Source organism: Pongo abelii, chromosome 20, assembly GCF_028885655.2.
Source record: "Pongo abelii isolate AG06213 chromosome 20, NHGRI_mPonAbe1-v2.0_pri, whole genome shotgun sequence".
In the NCBI taxonomy this organism is placed as follows: domain Eukaryota; kingdom Metazoa; phylum Chordata; class Mammalia; order Primates; family Hominidae; genus Pongo; species Pongo abelii.
Genome location: NC_072005.2, coordinates 27,116,919 through 27,133,223, shown reverse-complemented (window position 1 = coordinate 27,133,223; position 16,305 = coordinate 27,116,919).

The window sequence follows — 16,305 nt, the reverse complement described above, 5'->3', positions numbered from 1 at the left end:
TTCACAGAACGCTTCTGTTTAGTTTTTATGGGAAGATATTCCCGTTTCCAACGAAGGCCTGAAAGGGCTCCAAATATCCACTTGCAGATGCTGCAATAACAGAGTTTCAAAACTGCTCTATCAAAAGGAAGGCTTCTCTCTCCGAGTTGAATGCACACATCATAAAGAGGTTTACGAGAATGATTCTGCCTGGTTTATAAGTGAAGATATTTCCTTTTCCACAATAGGCCTCAATGCGCTCCAAACGAACACTTGCAGATTCTACAAAAAGAGTGTTTCAAAACTGCTCTTTCAAAAGAAGTGTTCAACTCTGTGAGTTGGATTCATACTACACAAAGCAGTTTCACAGAACGCTTCTGTTTAGTTTTTATGGGAAGATATTCCCGTTTCCAACGAAGGCCTGAAAGGGCTCCAAATATCCACTTGCAGATGCTGCAAAAAGACTCTTTCCAAACTGCTCCATGAAAAGGAAGGTTCAACTCTGTGAGTTGAATGCGCACATCATAAAGAAGTTTCAAAGAATGCTTCTGTCTAGGTTTTATGTGACTATATTTCCTTTTCCACCATAGGCCTCAAAGTGCTCCAAATGAACACTTTCAGATTCTACAAAAAGAGTGTTTCAAAACTGCTCTTTCAAAAGAAGTGTTCAACTCTGTGAGTTGGATTCATACTACACAAAGCAGTTTCACTGAACGCTTCTGTTTAGTTTTTATGGGAAGATATTCCCGTTTCCAACGAAGGCCTGAAAGGGCTCCAAATATCCACTTGCAGATGCTGCAAAAACAGAGTTTCAAAACTGCTCTATCAAAAGAAAGGCTTCTCTCTCCGAGTTGAATGCACACATCATAAAGACGTTTCTGAGAATGCTTCTGCCTGGTTTATAAGTGAAGATATTTCCTTTTCCACAATAGGCCTCAATGTGCTCCAAATGAACACTTGCAGATTCTACAAAAAGAGTGTTTCAAAACTGCTCTTTGAAAAGAAGTGTTCAACTCTGTGAGTTGGATTCATACTACACAAAGCAGTTTCACAGAACGCTTCTGTTTAGTTTTTATGGGAAGATATTCCCGTTTCCAACGAAGGCCTGAAAGGCTCCAAATATCCACTTGCAGATGCTGCAAAAAGACTCTTTCCAAACCGCTCCATGAAAAGGAAGGTTCAACTCTGTGAGTTGAATGCACACATCATAAAGAAGTTTCAAAGAATGCTTCTGTCTAGGTTTTATGTGAAGATATTTCCTTTTCCACCATAGGCCTCAAAGTGCTCCAAATGAACACTTGCAGATTCTACAAAAAGAGTGTTTCAAAACTGCTCTTTCAAAAGAAGTGTTCAACTCTGTGAGTTGGATTCATACTACACAAAGCAGTTTCACAGAACGCTTCTGTTTAGTTTTTATGGGAAGATATTCCCGTTTCCAACGAAGGCCTGAAAGGGCTCCAAATATCCACTTGCAGATGCTGTAAAAAGACTCTTTCCAAACTGCTCCATGAAAAGGAAGGTTCAACTCTGTGAGTTGAATGCACACATCATAAAGAAGTTTCAAAGAATGCTTCTGTCTAGGTTTTATGTGAAGATATTTCCTTTTCCACCATAGGCCTCAAAGTGCTCCAAATGAACACTTGCAGATTCTACAAAAAGAGTGTTTCAAAACTGCTCTTTCAAAAGAAGTGTTCAACTCTGTGAGTTGGATTCATACTACACAAAGCAGTTTCACAGAACGCTTCTGTTTAGTTTTTATGGGAAGATATTCCCGTTTCCAACGAAGGCCTGAAAGGGCTCCAAATATCCACTTGCAGATGCTGCAAAAACAGAGTTTCAAAACTGCTCTATCAAAAGGAAAGCTTCTCTCTCCGAGTTGAATGCACACATCATAAAGAGGTTTCTGAGAATGCTTCTGCCTGGTTTATAAGTGAAGATATTTCCTTTTCCACAATAGGCCTCAAAGCGCTCCAAATGAACACTTGCAGATTCTACAAAAAGAGTGTTTCAAAACTGCTCCTTCTAAAGAAGTGTTCAACTCTGTGAGTTGGATTCATACTACACAAAGCAGTTTCACAGAACGCTTCTGTTGAGTTTTTATGGGAAGATATTCCCGTTTCCAACGAAGGCCTGAAAGGGCTCCAAATATCCACTTGCAGATTCTGCAAAAACAGAGTTTCAAAACTGCTCTATCAAAAGGAAGGCTTATCTCTCTGAGTTGAATGCACACATCATAAAGAGGTTTCTGAGAATGCTTCTGCCTGGTTGATATGTGAAGATATTTCAATTTCCACCATAGGCCTCAAATCGCTCCAAATGTACACTTGCAAATTCTACAAAAAGACTGTTTCATAACTGCTCTAGCAAAGGAAAGGTTCATCTATGTGAGTTAAACACACACATCACAAAGCAGTTTGTGAGAATGCTTCTGTCCAGTTTTTATGGGAAGATATTCCCGTTTCTAACAAAGGCCTGAAAGAGCTCCAAATATCCACTTGCAGATGCTGCAAAAAGACTCTTTCCAAACCGCTCCATGAAAAGGAAAGTTCAACTCTGTGAGTTGAATGCACACATCATAAAGAAGTTTCAAAGAATGCTTCTGTCTAGGTTTTATGTGAAGATATTTCCTTTTCCACCTTAGGCCTCAAAGCGCTCCAAATGAACACTTGCAGATTCTACAAAAAGAGTGTTTCAAAACTCCTCTTTCAAAAGAAGTGTTCAACTCTGTGAGTTGGATTCATACTACACAAAGCAGTTTCACAGAACGCTTCTGTTTAGTTTTTATGGGAAGATATTCCCGTTTCCAACGAAGGCCTGAAAGGGCTCCAAATATCCACTTGCAGATGCTGCAATCACAGAGTTTCAAAACTGCTCTATCAAAAGGAAGGCTTCTCTCTCCGAGTTGAATGCACACATCATAAAGAGGTTTACGAGAATGATTCTGCCTGGTTTATAAGTGAAGATATTTCCTTTTCCACAATAGGCCTCAATGCGCTCCAAACGAACACTTGCAGATTCTACAAAAAGAGTGTTTCAAAACTGCTCTTTCAAAAGAACTGTTCAACTCTGTGATTTGGATTCATACTACACAAAGCAGTTTCACAGAACGCTTCTGTTTAGTTTTTATGGGAAGATATTCCCGTTTCCAACGAAGGCCTGAAAGGGCTCCAAATATACACTTGCAGATGCTGCAAAAAGACTCTTTCCAAACTGCTCCATGAAAAGGAAGGTTCAACTATGTGAGTTGAATGCACACATCATAAAGAAGTTTAAAAGAATGCTTCGGTCTAGGTTTTATGTGAAGATATTTCCTTTTCCACCATAGGCCTCAAAGTGCTCCAAATGAACACTTGCAGATTCTACAAAAAGAGTGTTTCAAAACTGCTCTTTCAAAAGAAGTGTTCAACTCTGTGAGTTGGATTCATACTACACAAAGCAGTTTCACAGAACGCTTCTGTTTAGTTTTTATGGGGAGATATTCCCGTTTCCAACGAAGGCCTGAAATGGCTCCAAATATCCACTTGCAGATGCTGCAAAAAGACTCTTTCCAAACTGCTCCATGAAAAGGAAGGTTCAACTCTGTGAGTTGAAGGCACACATCATAAAGAAGTTTCAAAGAATGCTTCTGTCTAGGTTTTATGTGAAGATATTTCCTTTTCCACCATAGGCCTCAAAGTGCTCCAAATGAACACTTGCAGATTCTACAAAAAGAGTGTTTCAAAACTGCTCTTTCAAAAGAAGTGTTCAACTCTGCGAGTTGGATTCATACTACACAAAGCAGTTTCACAGAACGCTTCTGTTTAGTTTTTATGGGAAGATATTCCCGTTTCCAACGAAGGCCTGAAAGGGCTCCAAGTATCCACTTGCAGATGCTGCAAAAAGACTCTTTCCAAACTGCTCCATGAAAAGGAAGGTTCAACTCTGTGAGTTGAATGCACACATCATAAAGAAGTTTCAAAGAATGCTTCTGTCTAGGTTTTATGACTATATTTCCTTTTCCACCATAGGCCTCAAAGTGCTCCAAATGAACACTTGCAGATTCTACAAAAAGAGTGTTTCAAAACTGCTCTTTCAAAAGAAGTGTTCAACTCTGTGAGTTGGATTCATACTACACAAAGCAGTTTCACAGAACGCTTCTGTTTAGTTTTTATGGGAAGATATTCCCTTTTCCAACGAAGGCCTGAAAGGGCTCCAAATATCCACTTGCAGATGCTGCAAGAACAGAGTTTCAAAACTGCTCTATCAAAAGGAAGGCTTCTCTCTCCGAGTTGAATGCACACATCATAAAGAGGTTTCTGAGAATGCTTCTGCCTGGTTTATAAGTGAAGATATTTCCTTTTCCACAATAGGCCTCAATGTGCTCCAAATGAACACTTGCAGATTCTACAAAAAGAGTGTTTCAAAACTGCTCTTTCTAAAGAAGTGTTCAACTCTGTGAGTTGGATTCATACTACACAAAGCAGTTTCACAGAACGCTTCTGTTTAGTTTTTATGGGAAGATATTCCCGTTTCCAACGAAGGCCTGAAAGGGCTCCAAATATCCACTTGCAGATGCTGCAAAAAGACTCTTTCCAAACTGCTCCATGAAAAGGAAGGTTCAACTCTGTGAGTTGAATGCACACATCATAAAGAAGTTTCAAAGAATGCTTCTGTCTAGGTTTTATGTGAAGATATTTCCTTTTCCACCATAGGCCTCAAAGTGCTCCAAAGGAACACTTTCAGATTCTACAAAAAGAGTGTTTCAAAACTGCTCTTTCAAAATAAGTGTTCAGCTCTGTGAGTTGGATTCATACTACACAAAGCAGTTTCACCGAACGCCTCTGTTTAGTTTTTATGGGAAGATATTCCCGTTTCCAACGAAGGCCTGAAAGGGCTCCAAATATCCACTTGCAGATGCTGCAAAAACAGAGTTTCAAAACTGCTCTATCAAAAGGAAGGCTTCTCTCTTCGAGTTGAATGCACACATCATAAAGACGTTTCTGAGAATGCTTCTGCCTGGTTTATAAGTGAAGATATTTCCTTTTCCACAATAGGCCTCAATGTGCTCCAAATGAACACTTGGAGATTCTTCAAAAAGAGTGTTTCAAAACTGCTCTTTGAAAAGAAGTGTTCAACTCTGTGAGTTGGATTCATACTACACAAAGCAGTTTCACAGAATGCTTCTGTTTAGTTTTTATGGGAAGATATTCCCGTTTCCAACGAAGGCCTGAAAGGCTCCAAATATCCACTTGCAGATGCTGCAAAAAGACTCTTTCCAAACTGCTCCGTGAAAAGGAAGGTTCAACTCTGTGAGGTGAAGGCACACATCATAAAGAAGTTTCAAAGAATGCTTCTGTCTAGGTTTTATGTGAAGATATTTCCTTTTCCACCATAGGCCTCAAAGCGCTCTAAATGAACACTTGCAGATTCTACAAAAAGAGTGTTTCAAAACTGCTCTTTCTAAAGAAGTGTTCAACTCTGTGAGTTGGATTCATACTACACAAAGCAGTTTCACAGAACGCTTCTGTTTAGTTTTTATGGGAAGATATTCCCGTTTCCAACGAAGGCCTGAAAGGGCTCCAAATATCCACTTGCAGATGCTGCAAAAAGACTCTTTCCAAACTGCTCCATGAAAAGGAAGGTTCAACTCTGTGAGTTGAAGGCACACATCATAAAGAAGTTTCAAAGAATGCTTCTGTCTAGGTTTTATGTGAAGATATTTCCTTTTCCACCATATGCCTCAAAGTGCTCCAAATGAACACTTGCCGATTCTACAAAAAGAGTGTTTCAAAACTGCTCTTTCAAAAGAAGTGTTCAACTCTGTGAGTTGGATTCATACTACACAAAGCAGTTTCACAGAACGCTTCTGTTTAGTTTTTATGGGAAGATATTCCCGTTTCCAACGAAGGCCTGTAAGTCTCCAAATATCCACTTGCAGATGCTGCAAAAAGACTCTTTCCAAACTGCTCCGTGAAAAGGAAGGTTCAACTCTGTGAGGTGAAGGCACACATCATAAAGAAGTTTCAAAGAATGCTTCTGTCTAGGTTTTATGTGAAGATATTTCCTTTTCCACCGTAGGCCTCAAAGCGCTCCAAACGAACACTTGCAGATTCTACAAAAAGAGTGTTTCAAAACTGCTCTTTCTAAAGAAGTGTTCAACTCTGTGAGTTGGATTCATACTACACAAAGCAGTTTCACAGAACGCTTCTGTTTAGTTTTTATGGGAAGATATTCCCGTTTCCAACGAAGGCCTGAAAGGGCTCCAAATATCCACTTGCAGATTCTGCAAAAACAGAGTTTCAAAACTGCTCTATCAAAAGGAAGGCTTATCTCCCTGAGTTGAATGCACAGATCATAAAGAGGTTTCTGAGAATGCTTCTGCCTGGTTGATATGTGAAGATATTTCAATTTCCACCGTAGTCCTCAAATCGCTCCAAATGAACACATGCAAATTCTACAAAAAGAGTGTTTCATAACTGCTCTAGCAAAGGAAAGGTTCAACTATGTGAGTTAAACACACACATCACAAAGCAGTTTGTGAGAATGCTTCTGTCCAGTTTTTATGGGAAGATATTCCCGTTTATAAAGAAGGCATGAAAGAGCTCCAAATATCCACTTGCAGATGCTGCAAAAAGACTCTTTCCAAACCGCTCCATGAAAAGGAAGGTTCAACTCTGTGAGTTGAATGCACACATCATAAAGAAGTTTCAAAGAATGCTTCTGTCTAGGTTTTATGTGAAGATATTTCCTTTTCCACCATTGGCCTAAAAGCACTCCAAATGAACACTTGCAGATTCTACAAAAAGAGTGTTTCAAAACTGCTCTTTCTAAAGAAGTGTTCAACTCTGTGAGTTGGATTCATACTACACAAAGCAGTTTCACAGAACGCTTCTGTTTAATTTTTATGGGAAGATATTCCCGTTTCCAACGAAAGCCTGAAAGGGCACCAAATATCCACTTGCAGATGCTGCAAAAAGACTCTTTCCAAACTGCTCCATGAAAAGGAAAGTTCAACTCTGTGAGTTGAATTCACACATCATAAAGAAGTTTCAAAGAATGCTTCGGTCTAGGTTTTATGTGAAGATATTTCCTTTTCCACCATAGGCCTCAAAGTGCTCCAAATGAACACTTGCAGATTCTACAAAAAGAGTGTTTCAAAACTGCTCTTTCAAAATAAGTGTTCAACTCTGTGAGTTGGATTCATACTACACAAAGCAGTTTCACAGAACGCTTCTGTTTAGTTTTTATGGGAAGATATTCCCGTTTCCAACGAAGGCCTGAAATGGCTCCAAATATCCACTTGCAGATGCTGCAAAAAAACTCTTTCCAAACTGCTCCATGAAAAGGAAGGTTCAACTCTGTGAGTTGAAGGCACACATCATAAAGAAGTTTCAAAGAATGCTTCTGTCTAGGTTTTATGTGAAGATATTTCCTTTTCCACCATAGGCCTCAAAGTGCTCCAAATGAACACTTGCAGATTCTACAAAAAGAGTGTTTCAAAACTGCTCTTTCAAAAGAAGTGTTCAACTCTGTGAGTTGGATTCATACTACACAAAGCAGTTTCACAGAACGCTTCTGTTTAGTTTTTATGGGAAGATATTCCCGTTTCCAACGAAGGCCTGAAAGGGCTCCAAGTATCCACTTGCAGATGCTGCAAAAAGACTCTTTCCAAACTGCTCCATGAAAAGGAAGGTTCAACTCTGTGAGTTGAATGCACACATCATAAAGAAGTTTCAAAGAATGCTTCTGTCTAGGTTTTATGACTATATTTCCTTTTCCACCATAGGCCTCAAAGTGCTCCAAATGAACACTTGCAGATTCTACAAAAAGAGTGTTTCAAAACTGCTCTTTCTAAAGAAGTGTTCAACTCTGTGAGTTGGATTCATACTACACAAAGCAGTTTCACAGAACGCTTCTGTTTAGTTTTTATGGGAAGATATTCCCGTTTCCAACGAAGGCCTGAAAGGCTCCAAATATCCACTTGCAGATGCTGCAAAAAGACTCTTTCCAAACTGCTCCGTGAAAAGGAAGGTTCAACTCTGTGAGGTGAAGGCACACATCATAAAGAAGTTTCAAAGAATGCTTCTGTCTAGGTTTTATGTGAAGTTATTTCCTTTTCCACCATAGGCCTCAAAGCGCTCCAAATGAACACTTGCAGATTCTACAAAAAGAGTGTTTCAAAACTGCTCTTTCTAAAGAAGTGTTCAACTCTGTGAGTTGGATTCATACTACACAAAGCAGTTTCACAGAACGCTTCTGTTTAGTTTTAATGGGAAGATATTCCCTTTTCCAACGAAGGCCTGAAAGGGCTCCAAATATCCACTTGCAGATGCTGCAAAAAGACTCTTTCCAAACTGCTCCATGAAAAGGAAGGTTCAACTCTGTGAGTTGAAGGCACACATCATAAAGAAGTTTCAAAGAATGCTTCTGTCTAGGTTTTATGTGAAGATATTTCCTTTTCCACCATAGGCCTCAAAGTGCTCCAAATGAACACTTGCAGATTCTACAAAAAGAGTGTTTCAAAACTGCTCTTTCAAAAGAAGTGTTCAACTCTGTGAGTTGGATTCATACTACACAAAGCAGTTTCACAGAACGCTTCTGTTTAGTTTCTATGGGAAGATATTCCCGTTTCCAACGAAGGCCTGAAAGGGCTCCAAATATCCACTTGCAGATGCTGCAAAAAGACTCTTTCCAAACTGCTCCATGAAAAGGAAGGTTCAACTCTGTGAGTTGAATGCACACATCATAAAGAAGTTTCAAAGAATGCTTCTGTCTAGGTTTTATGTGACTATATTTCCTTTTCCACCATAGGCCTCAAAGTGCTCCAAATGAACACTTGCAGATTCTACAAAAAGAGTGTTTCAAAACTGCTCTTTCAAAAGAAGTGTTCAACTCTGTGAGTTGGATTCATACTACACAAAGCAGTTTCACAGAACGCTTCTGTTTAGTTTTTATGGGAAGATATTCCCGTTTCCAACGAAGGCCTGAAAGTCTCCAAATATCCACTTGCAGATGCTGCAAAAAGACTCTTTCCAAACTGCTCCGTGAAAAGGAAGGTTCAACTCTGTGAGGTGAAGGCACACATCATAAAGAAGTTTCAAAGAATGCTTCTGTCTAGGTTTTATGTGAAGATATTTCCTTTTCCACCGTAGGCCTCAAAGCGCTCCAAATGAACACTTGCAGATTCTACAAAAAGAGTGTTTCAAAACTGCTCTTTCTAAAGAAGTGTTCAACTCTGTGAGTTGGATTCATACTACACAAAGCAGTTTCACAGAACGCTTCTGTTTAGTTTTTATGGGAAGATATTCCCGTTTCCAACGAAGGCCTGAAAGGGCTCCAAATATCCACTTGCAGATTCTGCAAAAACAGAGTTTCAAAACTGCTCTATCAAAAGGAAGGCTTATCTCCCTGAGTTGAATGCACACATCATAAAGAGGTTTCTGAGAATGCTTCTGCCTGGTTGATATGTGAAGATATTTCAATTTGCACCGTAGGCCTCAAATCGCTCCAAATGAACACTTGCAAAGTCTACAAAAAGAGTGTTTCATAACTGCTCTAGCAAAGGAAAGGTTCAACTATGTGAGTTAAACACACACATCACAAAGCAGTTTGTGAGAATGCTTCTGTCCAGTTTTTATGGGAAGATATTCCCGTTTATAAAAAAGGCATGAAAGAGCTCCAAATATCCACTTGCAGATGCTGCAAAAAGACTCTTTCCAAACCGCTCCATGAAAAGGAAGGTTCAACTCTGTGAGTTGAATGCACACATCATAAAGAAGTTTCAAAGAATGCTTCTGTCTAGGTTTTATGTGAAGATATTTCCTTTTCCACCATAGGCCTCAAAGCGCTCCAAATGAACACTTGCAGATTCTACAAAAAGAGTGTTTCAAAACTGCTCTTTCAAAAGAAGTGTTCAACTCTGTGAGTTGGATTCATACTACACAAAGCAGTTTCACAGAACGCTTCTGTTTAGTTTTTATGGGAAGATATTCCCGTTTCCAACGAAGGCCTGAAAGGGCTCCAAATATCCACTTGCAGATGCTGTAAAAAGACTCTTTCCAAACTGCTCCATGAAAAGGAAGGTTCAACTCTGTGAGTTGAAGGCACACATCATAAAGAAGTTTCAAAGAATGCTTCTGTCTAGGTTTTATGTGAAGATATTTCCTTTTCCACCATAGGCCTCAAAGTGCTCCAAATGAACACTTGCAGATTCTACAAAAAGAGTGTTTCAAAACTGCTCTTTCAAAAGAAGTGTTCAACTCTGTGAGTTGGATTCATACTACACAAAGCAGTTTCACAGAACGCTTCTGTTTAGTTTTTATGGGAAGATATTCCCGTTTCCAACGAAGGCCTGAAAGGGCTCCAAATATCCACTTGCAGATGCTGCAAAAAGACTCTTTCAAACTGCTCCATGAAAAGGAAGGTTCAACTCTGTGAGTTGAATGCACACATCATAAAGAAGTTTCAAAGAATGCTTCTGTCTAGGTTTTATGTGAAGATATTTCCTTTTCCACCATAGGCCTCAAAGTGCTCCAAATGAACACTTGCAGATTCTACAAAAAGAGTGTTTCAAAACTGCTCTTTCAGAAGAAGTGTTCAACTCTGTGAGTTGGATTCATACTACACAAAGCAGTTTCACAGAACGCTTCTGTTTAGTTTTTATGGGAAGATATTCCCGTTTCCAACGAAGGCCTGAAAGGGCTCCAAATATCCACTTGCAGATGCTGCAAAAACAGAGTTTCAAAACTGCTCTATCAAAAGGAAAGCTTCTCTCTCCGAGTTGAATGCACACATCATAAAGAGGTTTCTGAGAATGCTTCTGCCTGGTTTATAAGTGAAGATATTTCCTTTTCCACAATAGGCCTCAAAGCACTCCAAATGAACACTTGCAGATTCTACAAAAAGAGTGTTTCAAAACTGCTCCTTCTAAAGAAGTGTTCAACTCTGTGAGTTGGATTCATACTACACAAAGCAGTTTCACAGAACGCTTCTGTTGAGTTTTTATGGGAAGATATCCCCGTTTCCAACGAAGGCCTGAAAGGGCTCCAAATATCCACTTGCAGATTCTGCAAAAACAGAGTTTCAAAACTGCTCTATCAAAAGGAAGGCTTATCTCTCTGAGTTGAATGCACACATCATAAAGAGGTTTCTGAGAATGCTTCTGCCTGGTTGATATGTGAAGATATTTCAATTTCCACCATAGGCCTCAAATCGCTCCAAATGAACACTTGCAAATTCTACAAAAAGACTGTTTCATAACTGCTCTAGCAAAGGAAAGGTTCATCTATGTGAGTTAAACACACACATCACAAAGCAGTTTGTGAGAATGCTTCTGTCCAGTTTTTATGGGAAGATATTCCCGTTTCTAACAAAGGCCTGAAAGAGCTCCAAATATCCACTTGCAGATGCTGCAAAAAGACTCTTTCCAAACCGCTCCATGAAAAGGAAGGTTCAACTCTGTGAGTTGAATGCACACATCATAAAGAAGTTTCAAAGAATGCTTCTGTCTAGGTTTTATGTGAAGATATTTCCTTTTCCACCTTAGGCCTCAAAGCGCTCCAAATGAACACTTGCAGATTCTACAAAAAGAGTGTTTCAAAACTCCTCTTTCAAAAGAAGTGTTCAACTCTGTGAGTTGGATTCATACTACACAAAGCAGTTTCACAGAACGCTTCTGTTTAGTTTTTATGGGAAGATATTCCCGTTTCCAACGAAGGCCTGAAAGGGCTCCAAATATCCACTTGCAGATGCTGCAATCACAGAGTTTCAAAACTGCTCTATCAAAAGGAAGGCTTCTCTCTCCGAGTTGAATGCACACATCATAAAGAGGTTTACGAGAATGATTCTGCCTGGTTTATAAGTGAAGATATTTCCTTTTCCACAATAGGCCTCAATGCGCTCCAAACGAACACTTGCAGATTCTACAAAAAGAGTGTTTCAAAACTGCTCTTTCAAAAGAACTGTTCAACTCTGTGAGTTGGATTGATACTACACAAAGCAGTTTCACAGAACGCTTCTGTTTAGTTTTTATGGGAAGATATTCCCGTTTCCAACGAAGGCCTGAAAGGGCTCCAAATATCCACTTGCAGATGCTGCAAAAAGACTCTTTCCAAACTGCTCCATGAAAAGGAATGTTCAACTATGTGAGTTGAATGCACACATCATAAAGAAGTTTCAAAGAATGCTTCTGTCTAGGTTTTATGTGAAGATATTTCCTTTTCCACCATAGGCCTCAAAGTGCTCCAAATGAACACTTTCAGATTCTACAAAAAGAGTGTTTCAAAACTGCTCTTTCAAAAGAAGTGTTCAACTCTGTGAATTGGATTCATACTACACAAAGCAGTTTCACAGAACGCTTCTGTTTAGTTTTCATGGGAAGATATTCCCGTTTCCAACGAAGGCCTGAAAAGGCTCCAAATATCCACTTGCAGATGCTGCAAAAACAGAGTTTCAAAACTGCTCTATCAAAAGAAAGGCTTCTCTCTCCGAGTTGAATGCACACATCATAAAGAGGTTTCTGAGAATGCTTCTGCCTGGTTTATAAGTGAAGATATTTCCTTTTCCACAATAGGCCTCAATGTGCTCCAAATGAACACTTGCAGATTCTACAAAAAGAGTGTTTCAAAACTGCTCTTTCAAAAGAAGTGTTCAACTCTGTGAGTTGGATTCATACTACAAAAAGCAGTTTCACAGAACGCTTCTGTTTAGTTTTTATGGGAAGATATTCCCGTTTCCAACGAAGGCCTGAAAGGCTCCAAATATCCACTTGCAGATGCTGCAAAAAGACTCTTTCCAAACTGCTCCATGAAAAGGAAGGTTCAACTCTCTGAGGTGAATGCACACATCATAAAGAAGTTTCAAAGAATGCTTCTGTCTAGGTTTTATGTGAAGATATTTCCTTTTCCACCGTAGGCCTCAAAGCGCTCCAAATGAACACTTGCAGATTCTACAAAAAGAGGGTTTCAAAACTGCTCTTTCTAAAGAAGTGTTCAACTCTGTGAGTTGGATTCATACTACACAAAGCAGTTTCACAGAACGCTTCTGTTTAGTTTTAATGGGAAGATATTCCCGTTTCCAACGAAGGCCTGAAAGGGCTCCAAATATCCACTTGCAGATTCTGCAAAAACAGAGTTTCAAAACTGCTCTATCAAAAGGAAGGCTTATCTCTCTGAGTTGAATGCACACATCATAAAGAGGTTTCTGAGAATGATTCTGCCTGGTTGATATGTGAAGATATTTCAATTTCCACCATAGGCCTCAAATCGCTCCAAATGAACACTTGCAAATTCTACAAAAAGAGTGTTTCATAACTGCTCTAGCAAAGGAAAGGTTCAACTATGTGAGTTAAACACACACATCACAAAGCAGTTTGTGAGAATGCTTCTGTCTAGTTTTTATGGGAAGATATTCCCGTTTCTAACAAAGGCATGAAAGAGCTCCAAATATCCACTTGCAGATGCTGCAAAAAGACTCTTTCCAAACCGCTCCATGAAAAGGAAGGTTCAACTCTGTGAGTTGAATGCACACATCATAAAGAAGTTTCAAAGAATGCTTCTGTCTAGGTTTTATGTGAAGATATTTCCTTTTCCAACATTGGCCTAAAAGCACTCCAAATGAACACTTGCAGATTCTACAAAAAGAGTGTTTCAAAACTGCTCTTTCTAAAGAAGTGTTCAACTCTGTGAGTTGGATTCATACTACACAAAGCAGTTTCACAGAACGCTTCTGTTTAATTTTTATGGGAAGATATTCCCGTTTCCAACGAAAGCCTGAAAGGGCTCCAAATATCCACTTGCAGATGCTGCAAAAAGACTCTTTCCAAACTGCTCCTTGAAAAGGAAAGTTCAACTCTGTGAGTTGAATTCACACACCATAAAGAAGTTTCAAAGAATGCTTCGGTCTAGGTTTTATGTGAAGATATTTCCTTTTCCACCATAGGCCTCAAAGTGCTCCAAATGAACACTTGCAGATTCTACAAAAAGAGTGTTTCAAAACTGCTCTTTCAAAAGAAGTGTTCAACTCTGTGAGTTGGATTCATACTACACAAAGCAGTTTCACAGAACGCTTCTGTTTAGTTTTTATGGGAAGATATTCCCGTTTCCACCGAAGGCCTGAAATGGCTCCAAATATCCACTTGCAGATGCTGCAAAAAGACTCTTTCCAAACTGCTCCATGAAAAGGAAGGTTCAACTATGTGAGTTGAAGGCACACATCATAAAGAAGTTTCAAAGAATGCTTCTGTCTAGGTTTTATGTGAAGATATTTCCTTTTCCACCATAGGCCTCAAAGTGCTCCAAATGAACACTTGCAGATTCTACAAAAAGAGTGTTTCAAAACTGCTCTTTCAAAAGAAGTGTTCAACTCTGTGAGTTGGATTCATACTACACAAAGCAGTTTCACAGAACGCTTCTGTTTAGTTTTTATGGGAAGATATTCCCGTTTCCAACGAAGGCCTGAAAGGGCTCCAAGTATCCACTTGCAGATGCTGCAAAAAGACTCTTTCCAAACTGCTCCATGAAAAGGAAGGTTCAACTCTGTGAGTTGAATGCACACATCATAAAGAAGTTTCAAAGAATGCTTCTGTCTAGGTTTTATGACTATATTTCCTTTTCCACCATAGGCCTCAAAGTGCTCCAAATGAACACTTGCAGATTCTACAAAAAGAGTGTTTCCAAACTGCTCTTTCAAAAGAAGTGTTCAACTCTGTGAGTTGGATTCATACTACACAAAGCAGTTTCACAGAACGCTTCTGTTTAGTTTTTATGGGAAGATATTCCCGTTTCCAACGAAGGCCTGAAAGGGCTCCAAATATCCACTTGCAGATGCTGCAAAAACAGAGTTTCAAAACTGCTCTATCAAAAGGAAGGCTTCTCTCTCCGAGTTGAATGCACACATCATAAAGAGGTTTCTGAGAATGCTTCTGCCTGGTTTATAAGTGAAGATATTTCCTTTTCCACAATAGGCCTCAATGTGCTCTAAATGAACACTTGCAGATTCTACAAAAAGAGTGTTTCAAAACTGCTCTTTGAAAAGAAGTGTTCAACTCTGTGAGTTGGATTCATACTACACAAAGCAGTTTCACAGAACGCTTCTGTTTAGTTTTTATGGGAAGATATTCCCGTTTCCAACGAAGGCCTGAAAGGGCTCCAAATATCCACTTGCAGATGCTGCAAAAAGACTCTTTCCAAACTGCTCCATGAAAAGGAAGGTTCAACTCTGTGAGTTGAATGCACACATCATAAAGAAGTTTCAAAGAATGCTTCTGTCTAGGTTTTATGTGAAGATATTTCCTTTTCCACCATAGGCCTCAAAGTGCTCCAAATGAACACTTTCAGATTCTACAAAAAGAGTGTTTCAAAACTGCTCTTTCAAAATAAGTGTTCAGCTCTGTGAGTTGGATTCATACTACACAAAGCAGTTTCACCGAACGCTTCTGTTTAGTTTTTATGGGAAGGTATTCCCGTTTCCAACGAAGGCCTGAAAGGGCTCCAAATATCCACTTGCAGATGCTGCAAAAACAGAGTTTCAAAACTGCTCTATCAAAAGGAAGGCTTCTCTCTCCGAGTTGAATGCACACATCATAAAGACGTTTCTGAGAATGCTTCTGCCTGGTTTATAAGTGAAGATATTTCCTTTTCCACAATAGGCCTCAATGTGCTCCAAATGAACACTTGCAGATTCTTCAAAAAGAGTGTTTCAAAACTGCTCTTTGAAAAGAAGTGTTCAACTCTGTGAGTTGGATTCATACTACACAAAGCAGTTTCACAGAACGCTTCTGTTTAGTTTTTATGGGAAGATATTCCCGTTTCCAACGAAGGCCTGAAAGGCTCCAAATATCCACTTGCAGATGCTGCAAAAAGACTCTTTCCAAACTGCTCCGTGAAAAGGAAGGTTCAACTCTGTGAGGTGAAGGCACACATCATAAAGAAGTTTCAAAGAATGCTTCTGTCTAGGTTTTATGTGAAGATATTTCCTTTTCCACCATAGGCCTCAAAGCGCTCCAAATGAACACTTGCAGATTCTACAAAAAGAGTGTTTCAAAACTGCTCTTTCTAAAGAAGTGTTCAACTCTGTGAGTTGGATTCATACTACACAAAGCAGTTTCACAGAACGCTTCTGTTTAGTTTTTATGGGAAGATATTCCCGTTTCCAACGAAGGCCTGAAAGGGCTCCAAATATCCACTTGCAGATGCTGCAAAAAGACTCTTTCCAAACTGCTCCATGAAAAGGAAGGTTCAACTCTGTGAGTTGAAGGCACACATCATAAAGAAGTTTCAAAGAATGCTTCTGTCTAGGTTTTATGTGAAGATATTTCCTTTTCCACCATAGGCCTCAAAGTGCTCCAAA